The sequence below is a fragment of the Schistocerca piceifrons genome, chromosome 10 (genome assembly GCF_021461385.2).
Source record: "Schistocerca piceifrons isolate TAMUIC-IGC-003096 chromosome 10, iqSchPice1.1, whole genome shotgun sequence".
Taxonomy (NCBI): domain Eukaryota; kingdom Metazoa; phylum Arthropoda; class Insecta; order Orthoptera; family Acrididae; genus Schistocerca; species Schistocerca piceifrons.
This window is the reverse complement of record NC_060147.1, coordinates 63,370,221-63,390,405: the sequence shown is the minus strand read 5'-3', so window position 1 is coordinate 63,390,405 and position 20,185 is coordinate 63,370,221.

The following is a 20,185-nucleotide window of genomic DNA, read 5'->3' as shown; positions in this document are numbered from 1 at the left end:
TTGTCCACATCTGTAAAACAACACTTGCATCTGCTAAATCACTGGGTTGCTAATGGATCTACCATTTCGTGGAATGAAAAGGTCGAATTTGTTGTGTTCAGAACAGAAACTCATAGATGTCTTGTACAATAGGGTTAAGTAAGCACTATTGGAAAAAAAGCATCTCAACCAGCAGGGCAAACATACGAGATGCTTTCAATACTACTTCTCTATAGTTCCAATGAGAGATGTGCATTAAGACATTTGTGGGTGGACGCTGATCACCTCGACGTTTAGTGCCCTAAAACACCAGTCCCATCATCATTATCACCACAAAGGTATGTCAATACAATGCCTCTTTTTCTGTAAGCAATTACAGATGCATAGGAATAAAAGGGCATGCATGGACATTTGTGGAAAGAACGCATGTACGTATGAGCATCCTCTTGGCTACACATTACCTTATTGCACATGCGGTCTGCTATGGATCCCCTCTTTTGCTTGTGGGCTTGTACTGCGTTTATTGCGATGAAAGGGAGACAGAAAAGAAAATCGCAAAAGCGACTTAGAGTAAAGAAGTATCTAAATAACAAAGGTATGAGAAATACGAACTGGCAACAGTGTTCTGTTTGCAAATTTCAGGAAATTTTAGATTTTCTGCTGTGATTAAGGCTGTTAGCTAGTAACAGACGACTTATTATCAGTCTGAACTGTTTACCTCACATTTCAAAACAAAACATTTCAGTGATTACTGCTGAAACTGTGAAATACTTCAGGAAGGTCCTTAGTCGCTATGAGAAGATTAATTAACTTTCAATACATCATTTGTATTTTATTTTGCGTAACAGTGATATATACAAAAATCATGAAAGATTATGTGTAGATTAACGTCCTCAAGCTCGACAAATTTGGAAATTTCATAGATGCCAAAATCGGATAGAATGGAGGTAATGTTTTCCAGTTTGTATTTTTGGCATCATCAATGTTCTTCATTTCTATTTCTAGTAGTTTGTTGCAGAGCTACACATACCTCATCATTTCACATGTCAGTTTCCTCAATTGTTGCACTTTTAAGTTACCAAAGTATGAACAGGCATCCACAATTTTCTTACATACTGCTCATAAAGTTCTGGCTTAGTCTTATCTATTTCCCTGCTTCAAAACTTACAGAGTCGTATTTTTTACAGTAATATGAATAGAGAGCTTTAATATAATACTTGACACTCAGAGCAACACATCTCAATTTTTAGTTCACATAATCTTCAGAAGCGGCATTCTATACGACTTTTTACTTCGTCTGTAATCATCTATAAACTTTAGTGTGCTTCCATTGGAGCAAACAGATGTTACTTCACATAAATCTCTTCATAGTATGACCTCAACACATCGCACAGGGAAACACACGTGAGCTCCAGTTGCCTGCCGTGTGCTGAAATGTGCATAGATTCCCACTAATGGCACATAGTAATGCACCTTATACAAGGTCTTCATTTCCAGGAAATAACACAAGCACAAATGCACATACGTAGTTGTGCTGTTGGACATTTCTGCACACGTGCAAAGCTGAACACAAAAAATGGTATAGTGTGGATGCATCGCAAAAGTGACATTATTCATTATTTTAATTCTGCCACAATTACAAATTTTTCAGTTTTGTTGTTCCCCACATTAATTTAGTTTTCCATGATTTATGAACATGTAATAGAAAAAAGAGCCTCTGGTAGTCTGTGAAATGCAATCTGGCAACTTTGTATCAATGCTGTCAATTTAGCATTTTTATAGCTAAATGTAGAGTGTTATCAAGTTATGGCATGAAAAAAATGCAATAGAGGATATGTTTAGGAATTTTCTCCTGATAATTAAACGACTGTGCATTTTTTGTTCAAAAAACAAAATTGTGTCATCAGGAATATTTTATAGTTTTCACCACAGCGCCGCATTGCTTTAATTGACTATCAGCTTGACATGTAGTGTCATAATGTCATATTCTTTGGACATAATATGTCTTCTGTTCTCATTCAATAGGTGAAACCTGGAATTTCAACGCTGAAATGTACAGACAAGTCCACATCAGGTAATATTTGTTGATTTTGCTGTTTATTCTTATTTTAACTAAGTTTTTTTTCAGGTAATTTTTAACTTCGCGATATCTATGTTATGATGCATAGTAATTAATATTTTCTGCTGTTTTCATCACATGACACACAGGTGTACTATGAAAAATTTGATTTTTCTGATAGGATTAAACTCTGGTAGAGCTGTATTTCGACAGTGTTAGAAAATCATAAAATTGGCTTGAAGTAGGTAGCGTTTTCTTGATAAACATATTTGGGAGTATAGAATTATCTGTAAAATTTTATTTGGGCAGATTTTCGATTGGGTAGACATGTTAATGGTAGGCTTGTGATTGATAATGGGTGAAAATGGTAGACATATCTGTTGTAGATATTGTATCTGCTAGAAATTCCCATGGTAGGGATCCCTATGGTAGAGCTTTCAAATGGTAGGAGCTGTAAATAGTATGGCCCATCCATACATAGCGATCTGTCTGCACAGATATCACCACAAATGTGTGTGCATGTAATAACTCTCTGCAAATATGGTGTGTCTACCCAGCGCAAATTCCAGTCTATTGATGGTCTGTCATCTGTCAGTACGCAGTGGCACATGTGATTGCACTGTCATAACCTCAGATTTGTTTCTTTTATTCAGAAATGGAGGATATGCTAGTATAATCTGTGTTCATGACTTGCGTTGGGAAAAAATTCGAGAAACATAAAGCCCAATCAAAAGGACCTAGACACTAATGATTAAGCAAAGGTAGTTTTTGCACATAAATTTCCTACATGTGTTGCAAGGTGAACCTGATTGGTGTAAGTATTAACAGATGGATTTGGAAACATTAATTATCTTTTGATGCTCATAATGCTTCGTACCATGCAGAAAAATACTTATATGAGAAGAGAAAGTTCTCCACAAGAGCTGCTGATGTTGACACTAAGATTCATGGCAACAGGAAAGAGCTAAAAGGATCTAGAATTTTCTACTTCAGTTCCAAAACAAGGATCAAAACACACACAAGCAGAGATATTTACACTGCCCTTAAGGATGATTTTGTGAAGGCAAGTAAAGTGCTATACCTAAGCTCTGACAAGTTATAGATAATACAGGTTGTCCCATATAAAACTGGTACATCTCACACCAGAGATTCAAGTAACAATGCTTTAACAAAAAATAGATAATAGTAACATTAAAAACCATATAGTTACCTGTTTATAATAGATGCTGAAAGCGGTTACCACGGGTATCCAAGCATCACTGACTTTGTGTGATGATACTACCAGCAACACACTGTAATTCTGTAGGTGAGATGTTAATTTCTCCATTAATTTTTCGCTTAAGATCGTCTATTGTATGAGGATTTTAAGCACACATTTTGCTTTTTAGTGGGCCCCATCAGTAAAAATCACACAATGATAAGTGTGGAGACCTGGGGCCCAGAGACACCCGTGGAAAGTCTTTTCTTTAGGGAACATATTGGGTATATATGTGAGCTTTGGTTGCTTTTCTTGGATGTATGAGTGGTTGCTCCATCTTACTGGAATACAGCACACAGCTTCTCTGCATCTGTTAAGTGTGCTTAGAAAGAGTCAAAGCTCTAAAGATGTCTGTCACTGTTTAAGGTGTAATTGAAAAATATGGGGCCAATAATGCATATGTCGGACAACATAAATGAAACACCTGTCTCCTCTGGGTGGAGAGGTTCCTCATGCAGAGTATGTGGGTTGTCCTGCCCCCAGTATCTACAATTTTTGGAGTTAACATAATCTGACTAATGAAACCAGGCCTCACCCAACATTAAGTAAAGCAAGGGGTCCAAGTAACCATTAGCAATTGGTGTTAACAGGCAATTACAATAGCGAACTCTTTTTCCGAAATCCTCAGATGTCAAGTCTTGCACCACACTCACAGTACCTTCGCAATACATATATTCACTTATGAAATTTGTTATTAATAACCCATCCTAGTTGAAAAGTAATGGCAAAGTGCATAGCTACAACACTAAAAGAAAGGATGATCTTCGCTATTCTAGATTAAATCTCACTTTGGTACAGGAAGGGGTGTAATATGCTGCCACAAAAAACTTTAATTGTTTGCCAAATAGCATTAAAATTCTGACAGATAGCCAGCTAACATATAAAAATAAACTCAAAGACTTTCTGAATGACAACTCCTTCTATTCAATAGATGAATTTTTAAAAATGAAGTAGTAACCGTAAGAAAAATAAAGTTATGTTATATTAACATGTTCCACACCATTACAAAATGTTGTAGACTTGATATATGAAACAAGTATTAATGTAGTGTTAGGTACCAATACCATACTGTGCAGTTTTGGTTGCATTCTGAATAAATGTTTTCAATGTTTTATTATGGGTGTAAAATGTGTAGGATTGTTGAAAAAGTCTTTGTTCATCTGCAGCAGTAATTTCTTGATATTTGTACAAATAAAAGTCAAGAACCTCCTTGCTCGAAAAAATGGCGTTTTCTTTTGAAGATGGTGAATCGCAAAAAGACTGGTAGAAGTTAGGCTTTTTTCCTTTTTCAACATTTCCCATAACTTGCACCTGTGTAATTTATGGCCAGTTTTTTTTATTTTAATCTTATACATACTTTATATAGAGTATTACAAAACATGAAGAAACAATTTCGTGTTTTATTCAAAATAAAAATGTTCATGAAATATTCCACTCTCAGTTGGATAGGATATTTCACAGAATAGAAAAGAAAAACTACGAGGGCGGTTCAGAAAGTAACCTCCGATTGGTCACAGTGCGGGTTGTGGGGGGAGTAGCGACGCCATCTGTGCGTTCACGCACTCAACAGGTCAGTCGGCATCAAGCTGTGGTTGAGTGAACGTCGTACCTGCGCTAGTTTAGTTTTTGTGGCAGTTTGAAATGTGTGCTGCAATAGAAAACCCCGCCAAATGTGAAGTGCGTGCTGTCATAAGGTTTTTTACAGCCAAAGGATATTCTGCAGCAGCTATTCATCGTGAGCTTTGTGCCGTGTACGGACCAAGAGTTATGAGTGAAGGAGTTGTCCGTGAATGGGTACGTTTATTTAAAAGTGGACGAGAAAACGTTCATGATGAAGAGAGCAGTGGTATACCATCATTGGTGACTGACGAACTCGTTCAGACAGTTGATGCAAAAGTTCGTGAAAATCGACGTTTCTCAATGTCGGAGTTGTCAACTGGTTTTCCACAGATTTCTAAGACTCTCTTGTACAAGATAGTGACAGCAAGATTGGGTTACCGTAAGTTCTGTGCACGATGGGTGCCCAAAATTCTTACCGACCACCACAAAACTCAAAGAATGGCCTCTGCATTAGACTTTCTGTCACGTTATGAGGACGAAGGAGAACCATTGTTAAACAGAATCGTGACCGGTGACGAAACCTGGATTAAGTACGTGAACCCTGAGACAAAAGAACAATCAAAGATGTGGGCACATTCAAATTCGCCTACCAAACCAAGAAAAGCCTCGCAAGATTTTTCTGCCAGAAAACTGATGGCAACGGTGTTTTGGGATGCCAAAGGGGTGTTGTTGGTTGAATTCATGGAACGTGGTACGACCATTAATCAAGACGTGTACTGTGAAACAGCAAAAAAGTTACGACGGGCTATACAGAACAAACGCCGTGGTATGCTGACTTCCGGTACCGTTTTTTTGCACGATAACGCCCGTCCTCACTCTGCTCGCAGAACAACGGCCCTTCTTGAGTCCTCCAAGTGGGACGTTATCAACCATCCACCTTACAGCCCAGACCTGGCGCCAAGTGATTATCACCTCTTCATGCATTTGAAGAAATGGCTCAGGTCACAGCGGTTTGATGACGACGAAGAGCTCAGAGATGCGGTCACAGGCTGGCTCCAGGCACAAGCGGGTGATTTTTATGCAGAAGGAATTTTAAAGCTTGTGAAGAGATACGATAAGTGCCTCAATCGCTATGGAGACTATGTAGAAAAATAGTGCAAAGATGTAGTTGTAAGATGTATATATTAAAATATTTTTATTTAACTTGGTGTATTTTTTTAAATCAACCGGAGGTTACTTTCTGAACGGCCCTCGTATATAACTCTGTGTGTGCGTATGTGTGTGTGTGTGTGTGTGTGTGTGTGTGTGTGTGTGTGTGCAGTTGCATATTCTGCTTTGCAAGTAAGTCAATAAGAAATCAACAACAGACTGAATGTGAGCCAGGATAATGGGGAACAAAAATCAGATACACACACATCTGGAATCAAAGCAAAAATTCAGCTGCCTTTTTGAATTACCTTCACGTTTTTGACTTCAACATTTGATTAACAAGCATAAAATATGAAATGTGTCACATATATATATATATATATATATATATATATATATATATATATATATATATATATATATATATATATATATATATATTTAGTAATTAGGATAATTTTGGCTTTGTAGTATATTCAACAACAAACCAGATTTTTCGTTTTCTTCCAGTTGTGCTTAGTCTGTAATACAGCGTATGTACATTAAATGCGTTAAATAAATATGTCAAAATGCTACCATTAAGCAAAATTGTGCTCTAACCTACAGGAAAGAGGGAAATAAATATACAAAAACTGGATAAAAAACGATGAAGAAGAAGGTGTTTAATCTCTTATGTGATGCAAATTCAGATTTTTTTGGGACACTTTTAAAGGCACTGACTTGCTAATAAGCCGTTTTGCAACGCTATTGCAGCAAAATTTTACCACAATGGACTCATCAGTACGATAAAGTTCCGTATAAAACCAAAAGAGTGGTGGCTGTCCTAGAAATCAAAAAATGAATGCATTTATCGGATGCAAATTGTTATGATGTTTATGAAGGGTCCATACCAAATCTATGGCACCCACGAAGAGAATCTGCTTATCCTAGTGATGTAATGACATTCTAAATGTGCAAGGCGCTTTACCGACAAACCGACGACGTCCCAAGGTCATGTGACCCGGGTGTCTGTATGTTGACATTTTTCCACTCTATGCTCACACACAACGATCCGTCTGCGAAACCTGCCTTTATTTGTAAATACATTGTAGCGACGCTGCCGTGCGCTAATTCAAGCTCGCCAGTGTGTGTGTGTGTGTGTGTGTGTGTGTGTGTGTGTGTGTGTGTGTGGTGTGCGCGTGTGTCAGTGCAGTGCTGTGCGGTCGTAATTACTGTACAAGACGTCTGTGTAGTTCCGCGCCCAACCTCTAGAGGCGCTGTGTTTTCTAGCTTTTATATACGTTCTGTTTATTATTATTATTATTCCTTGTTTATTGAGTTAATTGGTAGTTATGTGCCTCCTGGCTTGTGTGGACGAGTACTGTTTTCTCTCCAATAACTACGGAAGTTTTCCCAGGATTAAGGAGCCTTCTGCAGAGGCCGGAAGCAAATTTTGTAACTCCAATCGGTCCATGCATGCCGGGCGTCGTCAGATACGCGCTCGCAATAAAGTTATTGTTGCTGAACTGAAGGCCTTTATTCTTCTGAATCACGTTAAGCAAAGATCGGACAGCCACCAGTTTAGCTGAACCCAACAAGTGGTGACCCCGACGTGATTCAAGCAGAAACCGACGTGGTTAAGAAGAAGCAGGCGTAAACTACGTAAGTAACGAGCACACAATGACCGAACAGCAGGCCATCTCCAGGATTGCAGTCCGTTTGCCACCGTTCTGGGCCGACAACCCGGTACTCTGGTTTGCGCAAGCAGAGGCAAGTTTTGGCTTCGCTGGAATAACGGTCGAAGCAACTAAATTTGCGCTGATTGTGAGCCAGCTCGACCAACGTACGCAGCCAAGGTGCAGGAGATAATCACAGCACCGCCCGAGACTGGAGGTTATGCCAGGCTAAAATCAGAGTTGATACGACGGGTGGCCGCGTCACAAGAGGACCGGATACGTCAGGTTCTGACACAGGAAGAAATTGGCGACAGGAAGCCTTCTCAATACCTGAGACATCTACGCAGCGAAGTTGACACCGTTACTGTGCCAGAGAGTCTGCTCAGAGCGCTGTGGAGCAGTAGGTTGCCACCGCAAATAAAAGCCATAATCGCCTCGCAAACGGACATGCCGCTGGATGACGTGGCGCAGCTAGCAGACCGGATTCAGGACGCGATAACACCGGCTCAGGTCAGCGCAGTCGCGGCGTTGGACAACAGTGCAAACAGTACCGCGTCTGTAGCACGGGCCGACCACGATTCACTCGCGGCCAAGGTTGAGCTTTTGTGCGCCCAGGTCCGTGCGCTGCTGGCACGTGACGACGACGACAGCAATAGAAGAAGCCGATACAGACGGCGGCGTTCGAGAAGCAGATCTTCCGGCGGTACTACCACTCCGCAAGGCGAGGTACCGTTGTGCTGGTACCAGCGACGATTCGGCGATCAGGCAAGGAAGTGCACATCGCCATGCTTGCACCCAAACACCACCGGCGGTCGACAATAGGCGCAACCGACTGCCACTTATCCTCCAAGCGCCTGTTCGTTACCGATAGGAGTTCCGGCGTAAAGTTTTTAATTGACACTGGGCCGGACCTGAGTATCATACCACAAACAGCCATACATCGTTGCCGGCCGCCAACTTCCTGCCGTCTGAAGGCTGCCAACAATTCTTCCATCGCAACATATGGCACACAGAGGATGGAGCTTAAGGCCGGTATTACACTATCAAATTTCTTTGTCCAATATCTTTGTGCAATAACCTTGTCAAAGATATTTGATAGTGTAATAGGGACTTTGTCAAATGTCGTCCAATATTTGATCAAATCTAGGGCCTCGCTGTATATTTGATCAAAGAAACCGCTTGTCTTCTGTTCACTGCGATGTGACATGTTACCACATGGAGCGCTAGCATCGCTGCAGCGTTCTGTCGTCTGTAGTGTTTTTATAACCATTGCCGGTAAATACAATTGGTGTGTGCCGACAACTACAAAATTAGTAGAGATGTCTGAAGCTGATGAGGCGCTTTACAACGTGAGGCACCCTGAATACAAAAATAGATTAAGAAGATGTAGCAGTTCTTAAATGAATATTGTGCTTTGTGATATGAGGATACACTTCATTGAGCACATACAGAAATGTATGCTCATCCATTCTTAAGTAATTGATGTACGACTTGACGTCTTCCACTGTAAGCTCACGTAACAAGTTTTGTTGAATGCTTTTATCGTGTCGTCGTAAAACCCACGGCTTCACCCAGATTAGATTAGTTTTTTCGTTCCATAGATCCGTGCTGAGGAGATCCTCGTGGATGTGGAACATGTCGATTTTTTTAAGCTGAAATAGCAATACTAATAGTATGAATAAATACAATATATCAATTGTTTCTATTAAAAATTTCGCTAATGGAGTAAAAGGAGTTGGCCAGTAGTAAGTCTTTCAGGCTCCTTTTAAACCGATCTTTATTTTTAACTAAATTTTTTATGTTTGCTGGCAAATTATTGAAGATGAGTGTTCCTGAGTAGTGGACCCCTTTTTGAACTAAAGTAAGTGCTTTTAAGTCCTTATGCAGATCATTTTTGTTCCTGGTATTGTATGTATGAACTGAGTTGTTTGTTGGAAAAATAGATATATTATTTACGACAAATTTCATTAAGAAGTAAATATACTGAGAGGCAGTAGTTAGTATACCCAGTTCTTTGAAGCAGGAGTGAATTTACTCCACAAATAATACGTATTACACGCTTTTGGACCTTGAAAACTTTTGTTTGACTTCAAGATTTACCCCCAAAATATTATCCCATATGACACTATGGAATGAAAGTATGCAAGCTTTTTCATTTTTATGTTGCCTATGTCTGCTAACACTCGAATTGCAAATACAGATTTGTTAAGGCCTTTCTGCAGTTCTGTGGTGTGCTCCTCCCAACTGAATTTATTATTAAGTTGTAATCCCAGGACTTTTTTAGACTGTCAACCTCGTATGTATGGTTCCATTTTTCCCCCCACTTCTTTTCCGCATGTGCACACAATGCAATTGGAGTACGTAGAACTGCTGCGGTTAAGTAACAAGTTGTTGTCAGCCATCTTGAACTTTGACGAAAAATTTGATGACAGTGTAATACCCCTTGTAGCGCTACGTCAAAGATCTTTGTCAAATATATTGGACGGAATATTGGATCACATCTTTGATCAAATCTTTGACAAAGAAATTTGATAGTGTAATACCGGCCTTATCTCGGCCTACGTCGCCCGTACGAGTGGAATTTTACAGTGGCTGACGTCACAGAGGCGATCGTCGGGGCTGTCCTCCTGGCGCACTACCACCTGCTGCCGGACGTCGCGAACGCACGCTTGGTAGACAGCGTCACTGGTTTAGCAGTCACGGGTTTCCGTCGCAACGCCGCAACGCATAATGCCAAGATGGTCCATGCTACAGAGGATGAGTACACTGAATTGCTGCTTAACTATCCGAACTTGACCAGGCCGTCCGGCGCTCCCAGGTTCATACCACATGACACGGTGCATCACATTCAAACGACTGATGGTCCCCCAGTAGCATGCCGACCTAGGCGTCTCGCTCCGGACCCATTGTCGGTAGCGAAGGCAGAATTTGACGCCATGATTCGCGAGGGCATAATGCGGCCATCTAAGAGCCCGTGGTCCTCCGCATTACATCTTGTTCCGAAGAAGGGTGGAGCTTGGCGCCCATGCGGTGACTACCGCGTGCTTAACGCGCGAACAGTGCCGGACAGATATCCCGTTCCATTACTGAGGGATTATAATCACGCTTTACATGGTGCCACGGTTTTCACAGTTCTGGACTGCGCTAAAGCGTATACACAGGTTCCGGTGACCAATGACGACATTCCAAAGACTGCAATAATAACGCCTTTCTGTTTATTTGAAAGCAAATTTATGACTTTCGGTTTACGCAATGCCGCTCAGACCTGGAAAAGGTTTGTAGACTCGGTTCTCCAGGGGCTGCCGTTTTGTTTCGCCTACCTGGACGATGTGTTAGTGTTCTCTGCTGACCATGAACAACACCGACAACATCTGAGAGAGATTTTCGAGCGATTGGAGCGTTACGGTGTCGTCTTGAATGTGGACAAGTGTATTTTTGGCCAGTCAGAGCTGACATTTCTTGGCCATAAGATTTCTACTGAAGGGTCTCTTCCTCTGTCCGAGAAGGTGGACGCTATCTTGCAGCTACCCCGACCAACTACGATCAAAGAATTACGTCGTTTTTTGGGGATGGTGAATTTTTATCGACGACACCTTTCCCACGCTGCAGAGCTGCAGGAACCTTTGACGGCGGCATTATCAGGCCCTAAAGTAAATAGCACGTCTCTGATACAGTGGACAGAGGACGTGTTCTGCGTTAGAGGCAACAAAGAAGAGCATGGCCGACGCGGTGCTTCTCGCACAACCACGGCTCGACGCGCCATTAGCAATTGTCGTAGACGCGAGCCAGACGGCGATCGGAGCCGCGTTACAACAATGGTCAGACGACACATGGCAGCCACTGGCGTATTATTCCCACAAACTTTCGCCTGCACAGAGAAAATGGAGCACATATGACCGTGAGCTCCTGGCGGTATACCAAGCAGTGAAATATTTCCACCCCCAAGTGGAAGCGCGAACTTTCACGATATATACAGACCACAAGCCACGCACGTTCACCTTCCGTCGGAACAGTGTCAACTGCTCTCTAGAGATGGGCAAAACTGTTCTTTTCAGAGATTGGATCAGAACTGTTCACTCCCTGAAATGAATTAGCTCTTTTTCATGACTCACCACTCATTTACAATAGAAAATAAATGAAAGGCACATTATCCTTTAAACTTGGTTTATTCCAGTACTACACCTGTATTTTGATCTTATTTGATCCTATTTTTAAGTAACACAGATAATGAGTAAGAATTTTGTATTGTTTATTGAAATTTCCACGATATGACAAAGTTTCTGATTATTGATTTATTTTGCACTATCGTGGTTTTTTGGGTGATCGGAAAATGTTGTAACTTGAGATTTACATTAACAATATATTTGGCTATAATGTATTAAAATTTCATCAACCTCATACAAATTCATCGCAAGCCATATATTTTTAAAGTGAACGTTTCCTTCCGAAGACGCCTAAAATCGCAAAATCCGTACCAGAATAAGAAAAAAATATATATATAAATTTGACTGTAAAACGAAGGTGCTGCATATAGCCTTACGCAGAATAAAACAAGGAAAATATTGGTGTATCACATTTTGCGATACGTTTATCGGTTCGCTCGTAATTAAAGCGTAAATTCGAGTGTCCATAATAAAAATCCTATAGTAAGAGGAGTCATCAGGAACCTAATCTAATCAGTTTAAACAAATAAAAATAAAATAAAAACAATTGATGTATACATAACATAATAATGTAATATACATAGTGGTATTACTACGAAGAACAATATCCAGTAGGGACGAACTCCGATGCAGAGGCGCTGAGTCGAGCGGGTCGAGCCGCAAGCTGTATTACTGCGTGAGCTGAGACCGCAGAGACCAGAGTGACACCTGAGTCGCTTTGCTCAACGCTCTGGCTAGAGTCGAGACGGTGGGGTGAGCGATGAGCGGGCGAGTTCCGAGGGTGGGGGGAGCGGTGAACTCACCCGCTCCGAAACAAATCGTCCGTTCCCTTGCGAGCAGGTTGTTGCAAGTAGTTCCTTTGTTATCCGCTAGGTGGCTCTCTGTCCTGTTGCTCGCATCAACTGCCCAGAGGGCAGGACGTGCGACTGAAACGATCGCCGACAGAGTGCGATGCGAAGTTAAAGCTGCGCCAGACACTGCGCGCGGCAGACGACGCACATGGACGGCACGGCATATGTGAAATACAAAATCCAATGGGGCACTGCACAATGCAGGCAGCCAAGGTAGAAGCAGGGCAGAGGCCAGCGCTGGCTGTGTTGTGTGGCGTGCACTGTGCTCTGACCAGCAGAGGCGCTGCTGATATGCTCCGTCTCTCTCTCTCTCTCTCTCTCTCTGCCGTAGGAAACGTTTGGAGCTACCGTTCTCTTTTTCTGAATCACTGATTGTTCACTCCTTTGAAAGATTCAACTCTATGAATTAGTTCAAGAGCGCATCCCCCATCTCTACAGCTCTCCCCATCAGTTTCATCACCTTGAGTTCGTGGCCCAGTTTACTACCGACATTAGACATATTTCTGGGATCGACTACATTGTTGCGGATTGCCTATCACGGATCAGCAGTGTTTCCAGTACCATAGACTTTCCTGCACTGGCACAGGCACAGAGAAACGACGAAGAACTCCTTGCCTATGTTAAAGATGCGGCTTCCGCATTGCAACTGAAACTAGTTGATGTTCCAGGGTAAGATACACAGCTATACTGCGACGTTTCTCGCGGCCGACCTCGTCCCTTTCTGACGCCGGCTTTTAGAAGACAAGCCTTTGATACAGTACATGGATTGTGCCATCCAGGGATACGCCCGACATTCCGCCTAGTATCGCAACGTTTCGTGTGGCCGGGCATACAAAAAGACTGCCGCGAGTGGGTCCGATCTTATCTTCAGTGCCAACGCTGCAAGATTAAGCGCCATGTACACGCACCGATCGGCGATTTTCCTGATACCACCGCCCGCTTTACCCACGTTCACTTGGATGTAGTCGGACCACTTGCACCTTCGAACGGACAAAGATATCTGTTTACAATGATCGACCGTTTTACACGTTGGCCGGAGGCAGTACCAGTGGATAATATCACAGCAGACACATTAGCTTCCGTTTTTGCAATGACTTGGTTGGCAAGATTTGAGTGCCCACTACGTATTACAACTGACTGCGGATGGCAATTTGAAGCAGACCTGTTCTCACAGCTGGCCGAGTTCTGTGGTTACACCCACCATAAGACCACAAGTTATCACCCAGCAAGCAACGGAATAATCGAACGCTTGCACCGACTTTTGAAGGCCGAGCTGATGTGCTACGAAGAAATCTGGACAACTGCACTACCAGTGGTCTTGTTAGGCTTACGGACGACTTTCAAACCAGACCTGGGGTCGTCAGCGGCAGAATTGGTTTATGGAGAAACACTGCGCCTTCCTGGTGACTTTGCAGACGCTGATGCCGTAGAGACAGTTGCTACTGGCCAGCCGGATTTCTTGCGATGCTTGAGGGACCATGTATCAAAGATTCGCCCTCCGAAAGCCACACGTCATGGCAAGCCGCCCACTTTCGGGCACCAGGACCTGGAACGATGTCGTCACGTCATGCTCCGCACCAAGGGCATTAAACCGCCTCTACAAGCTCCTTATTCTGGTCCACATGAAGTGCTACGGCGCAATGCCCACACGATGGATATCCTAGTGAACGGCAAAACCACGACTGTTCTGTTGAATCGGGTTAAACCTGCGTATGTTTTTCCTGACACCCCGCTGGCGGCACCTCGTCGTAGGCATCCACCTACCGCTGTTCCAGACACTGACGCCACATGTCCGGCGCCGGCTCCTCAGCATCCGCCGCCCAACGCAGCACAACATCCGCCTCCTGATGCTGTTCCTCTTCCTCCGACGCGGACGACCCGTTCTGGACGTCGTGTGCACTTTCCGACACGGTATCTCGACGCCGACGCTCCGCTTCCGCCCAGGGGGCTGATGTAGCGAAGCTGCAGCGCATTAATCCAAGCTCGCCGGTGTGTGTGTGTGTGTGTGTGTGTGTGTGTGTGTGTGTGTGTGTGTGTGCGCGCAGTGCAGTGCGGTCGTAATTACTGTACACGACGTCTGTGTAGTTCTGCGCCCAACCTCTAGAGGTGCTGTGTTTTCTAGCTTTTATATACGTTCTGTTTATTATTATTATTCCTTAATTGGTAGTTCCGTGCCTCCTGGCTTGTGTGGACGAGTACTGTCTTCTCTCCAATAACTACGGAAGTTTTCCCAGGATTAAGGATCCTTCTGTAGAGGCCGGAAGCAAATTTTATAACTCCGATCAGTCCATGCATGCCGGGCGTCGTCAGATAGGCGCTCGCAATAAAGTTATTGTTGCTGAACTGAAGGTCTTTATTCTTCTATATCACGTTAAGCAAAGGTCGGAGAGCCACCAGTTTAGCTGAACCTGACAACATAACGAGAGGTACTGCGGCTGCGCTCATTGCAAAGATATACTTTGGTTTTCTCGAAGGCATGGGTAGAGGTCTCTGTTGTCAAGTTATCGTCACAGTATAAATGTAAACAGTATCGTTTATATTCATTTTTAAGATGGTTTTTACGAAAGGCAGCGTTTGTAGTGCAATCAATTGCAGTAACAATGGGAAGAAGACACCACATTTGTCATTCTTTAGGTTTCCTAAGGACCCTGAGAGGTATGAAACATCACATTAGAGCGCTCTTTACTTACGATTTTTTTCTAAACTGTATTGAATTACTGAACTTGTTTTTCTTTTTTAGGAGCAAGAAATGATTAATAATAGTAGAAGACAGGACCTACTGCAAAAAGATGTCCTTTATTTGCACAATAACGTGAAATTTTGTGCGTTACATTTCGAGTCAAACCAGTTCATGAGCGCGGAAAAGAAGACATTGGTATGGAATGCAGTTCCTACGTTATTTGACGTACCGAATAGCCCACAACTAGTGACGATGAAGAGAAAATTGCCATATAAACGTGAAAGTGTTACTGCAAAAACAATAAAACTGTCTCCTGACACAGAAGAAACAGCTACCACAAGTGTTACTACACGAGAGACACATATAAAATCACTAACAACGGAGTCTGCAACACAGACATCTTTTGAAGATGAAATGCTTAGATTACGTGAAATTATTCGCTTGTTGCAAAATCGTGTGAAATGTAAAAATGTGCAAATCATTAGACTTCGTACAAAATTATCACGTGACAAGGAAAATGCCCATCGTAAGAATAAACTGCAACCACAACGTCACAGGACACAAATAAAAAAGGACAAGCTCATTTTAAAAAGTATTGGTTCCAAGTACTTGAAAAAAGATGCTCTCCATTTATTGATAAGCCAAATCAGTATACCATTGAATGAAAAACGTGGTGCGAGATAGAAAGATGAAATTAAATTATTTGCACCTAATTTGTTGTATTATAGTACTCAGGCATGCAGTTTTTTTATCACACTGTTTTAGCCTTCCATCAGTACATACCTTACAAAGGTATGTGGAAGATAGACAATTAAATTGTGGGATAAGTAATAACATAATTCATCTTTTGAGGCAGAAAGTGCAGCAGTTACCAGAAACTGATATAATTGTTGATTTGTCTATGGATGAGATGTTTCTAATGGAAAATTTGATATATGACAGCTCTAGGGATCCTGTTATTGGATTTGAAGACATGGGTTTGATACGTACATGTGTGGTTGCCAATACTGCATTAGTTATAATGATTAACGGCATCTTCTCAAATTTTAAACAGCCATTAGTATATTATTTCTCCAAAGGACCAATAGGGGCCACCCATCTGACGTGCATATTTTTGAACTTGTCAAAAAACTCACAGAGATTGGTTTGGTTGTAAAAACATGTGTGACTGACCAAGGCTCGAATTTTGTGGAGTGGAGGAACAGACTGGGTATCACACCAGTTAATCCATGCTTAGTACACGAAGGGAGTAAGATCTACTTTTTTTATGACACCCCACACTTGATAAAAAGCATACATAATAATTTATTCAGGTATAACATTATCCACACAACAGATGAGGGAGGGATTGGCACTGCTTCATGGAAGGTCATTTGTTAGTTGTACTCAAGCGATTGCGAAAGGAAGTACAAGTTGGCCCCCAAGCTCACTAAAAGAGCTGTCCAACTGACAGCATTTTCAAAAATGAAGGTAAGCACTGCAGTTCGTGTGTTGAGTCATACGGTAGCAGCAGGCATTGAGGCACTTGTTACTTGCGGCACCATATCATTATCTGCTACTGCTACTGCAGATTTTTGCCAAAAAGTAAAAGATATTTTTGACATACTTAATGCATATAGTGTTAAAGGGCCTGCATCCTTAAGGAACTGCATTACAAGTGCCTCAACACATTTGGAAATATTAAAGACACTGAAGATATGTATACAGTCATGGAAATTTGTAGATGTTGATGGGAAAGTTTTTTCATCTAGGCTTAAGTGTGTTAAAGGACTTCTGGGTAACATAAGAGCTTTGAACATGTTTGTTGATGATGTTTTGGATGGAACCAAGTTATATTTATTAACACGCAAAATTAATCAAGATCCACTGGAAAAATTTTTGTCAGTGATAAGGCATAAAGGTGGTTTTTGTAGCAACCCATTACCACAACAGTTCTGTGCTGCATTCAATAATTGTGTTTTAAGCAAAGTAATGAACACACACACACAGTGTAGTTACCTCCAATTGTGAGGGAATCAACTGGGGTCAGACAATAGTGGATATGAAAGCAGTGCCCAAATTACTTGTTTCACCACTGTTGGACATCAGTGACACGAGTTCAGTGATCAGACTACCAAATGTGGAAGTACAAACAGACCTTGGAGATGCAAACAGCATGAGATACGTGTTTGGTTATGTATTAAAGAAACTGCTTACAATTCATGACTTATAAACGTAGGACAGTAATTGTAGATGGCAGTCAAAACTTAGATACAAATGACCAAGTTTATTGTCATTTTAAAACTTATGAAGGCAACTTTGGAAGCCTATTTATTTATATAGAAGATGTCAAAGAATTTTTAACTCTTTGTGAGACTAAGATGACTTCTACTTTTGATGAATATGCTCACATAAGTTATTGTGGTGCTTTCTTTGTGAACATGTTGATGGACATCCCCAATTTTCCACCTGGGTGCTGTGCTGAAACCAAGCTGCTGTTAATCAGACTGTTTGTGAAAGTGAGGCTCTTTTACATTTTAAAATGACAATAAACTTGGTCATTTGTATCTAAGTCTTGGCTGCCATCTACAATTACTGTCCTACATTTATAAGTCATGAATTGTAAGCAGTTTCTTTAATACATAACCAAACACGTATCTCATGCTGTTTGCATCTCCAAGGTCTGTTTGTACTTCCACATTTGGTAGTCTGATCACTGAACTCGTGTCACTGATGTCCAACAGTGGTGAAACAAGTAATTTGGGCACTGCTTTCATATCCACTATTGTCTGACCCCAGTTGATTCCCTCACAATTGGAGGTAACTACACTGTGTGTGTGTTCATTACTTTGCTTAAAACACAATTATTGAATGCAGCACAGAACTGTTGTGGTAATGGGTTGCTACAAAAACCACCTTTATGCCTTATCACTGACAAAAATTTTTCCAGTGGATCTTGATTAATTTTGCATGTTAATAAATATAACTTGGTTCCATCCAAAACATCATCAACAAACATGTTCAAAGCTCTTATGTTACCCAGAAGTCCTTTAACACACTTAAGCCTAGATGAAAAAACTTTCCCATCAACATCTACAAATTTCCATGACTGTATACATATCTTCAGTGTCTTTAATATTTCCAAATGTGTTGAGGCACTTGTAATGCAGTTCCTTAAGGATGCAGGCCCTTTAACACTATATGCATTAAGTATGTCAAAAATATCTTTTACTTTTTGGCAAAAATCTGCAGTAGCAGTAGCAGATAATGATATGGTGCCACAAGTAACAAGTGCCTCAATGCCTGCTGCTACCGTATGACTCAACACACGAACTGCAGTGCTTACCTTCATTTTTGAAAATGCTGTCAGTTGGACAGCTCTTTTAGTGAGCTTGGGGGCCAACTTGTACTTCCTTTCGCAATCACTTGAGTACAACTAACAAATGACCTTCCATGAAGCAGTGCCAATCCCTCCCTCATCTGTTGTGTGGATAATGTTATACCTGAATAAATTATTATGTATGCTTTTTATCAAGTGTGGGGTGTCATAAAAAAAGTAGATCTTACTCCCTTCGTGTACTAAGCATGGATTAACTGGTGTGATACCCAGTCTGTTCCTCCACTCCACAAAATTCGAGCCTTGGTCAGTCACACATGTTTTTACAACCAAACCAATCTCCGTGAGTTTTTTGACAAGTTCAAAAATATGCACGTCAGATGGGTGGCCCCTATTGGTCCTTTGGAGAAATAATATACTAATGGCTGTTTAAAATTTGAGAAGATGCCGTTAATCATTATAACTAATGCAGTATTGGCAACCACACATGTACGTATCAAACCCATGTCTTCAAATCCAATAACAGGATCCCTAGAGCTGTCATATATCAAATTTTCCATTAGAAACATCTCATCCATAGACAAATCAACAATTATATCAGTTTCTGGTAACTGCTGCACTTTCTGCCTCAAAAGATGAATTATGTTATTACTTATCCCACAATTTAATTGTCTATCTTCCACATACCTTTGTAAGGTATGTACTGATGGAAGGCTAAAACAGTGTGATAAAAAAACTGCATGCCTGAGTACTATAATACAACAAATTAGGTGCAAATAATTTAATTTCATCTTTCTATCTCGCACCACGTTTTTCATTCAATGGTATACTGATTCGGCTTATCAATAAATGGAGAGCATCTTTTTTCAAGTACTTGGAACCAATACTTTTTAAAATGAGCTTGTCCTTTTTTATTTGTGTCCTGTGACGTTGTGGTTGCAGTTTATTCTTACGATGGGCATTTTCCTTGTCACGTGATAATTTTGTACGAAGTCTAATGATTTGCACATTTTTACATTTCACACGATTTTGCAACAAGCGAATAATTTCACGGGAAATACAGAAGCGTCCGATCTTACCCGTCGGCTTTGACCCATGACGTCACAAATACCGTGGAAACGACCATAAACAACAATTCCAATATGGCGGATATAAAAACATCGAATACGTATTGTAAATCAATATTTTCGAATCATAGGCGGCCGCTGCCGCGGCCGCATTCCAAAAAAAAAACTCCCAACCTAACCTCAAGTGGGCTACGATACAGATCAATATGTTCATCAAATTGCTTCATATTACGTATATGTTCATTAGTGTCAAATCAATATTTTCGAATCATAGGCGGCCGCTGCCGCGGCCGCATTCCAAAAAAAAAACTCCCAACCTAACCTCAAGTGGGCTACGCTACAGATCAATATGTTCATCAAATTGCTTCATATTACGTATACATGTTCTTTAAACAAGAGTACATCAAACCATGTATTAGGTTTTCCGCGCCGTAATGACGTCACACAC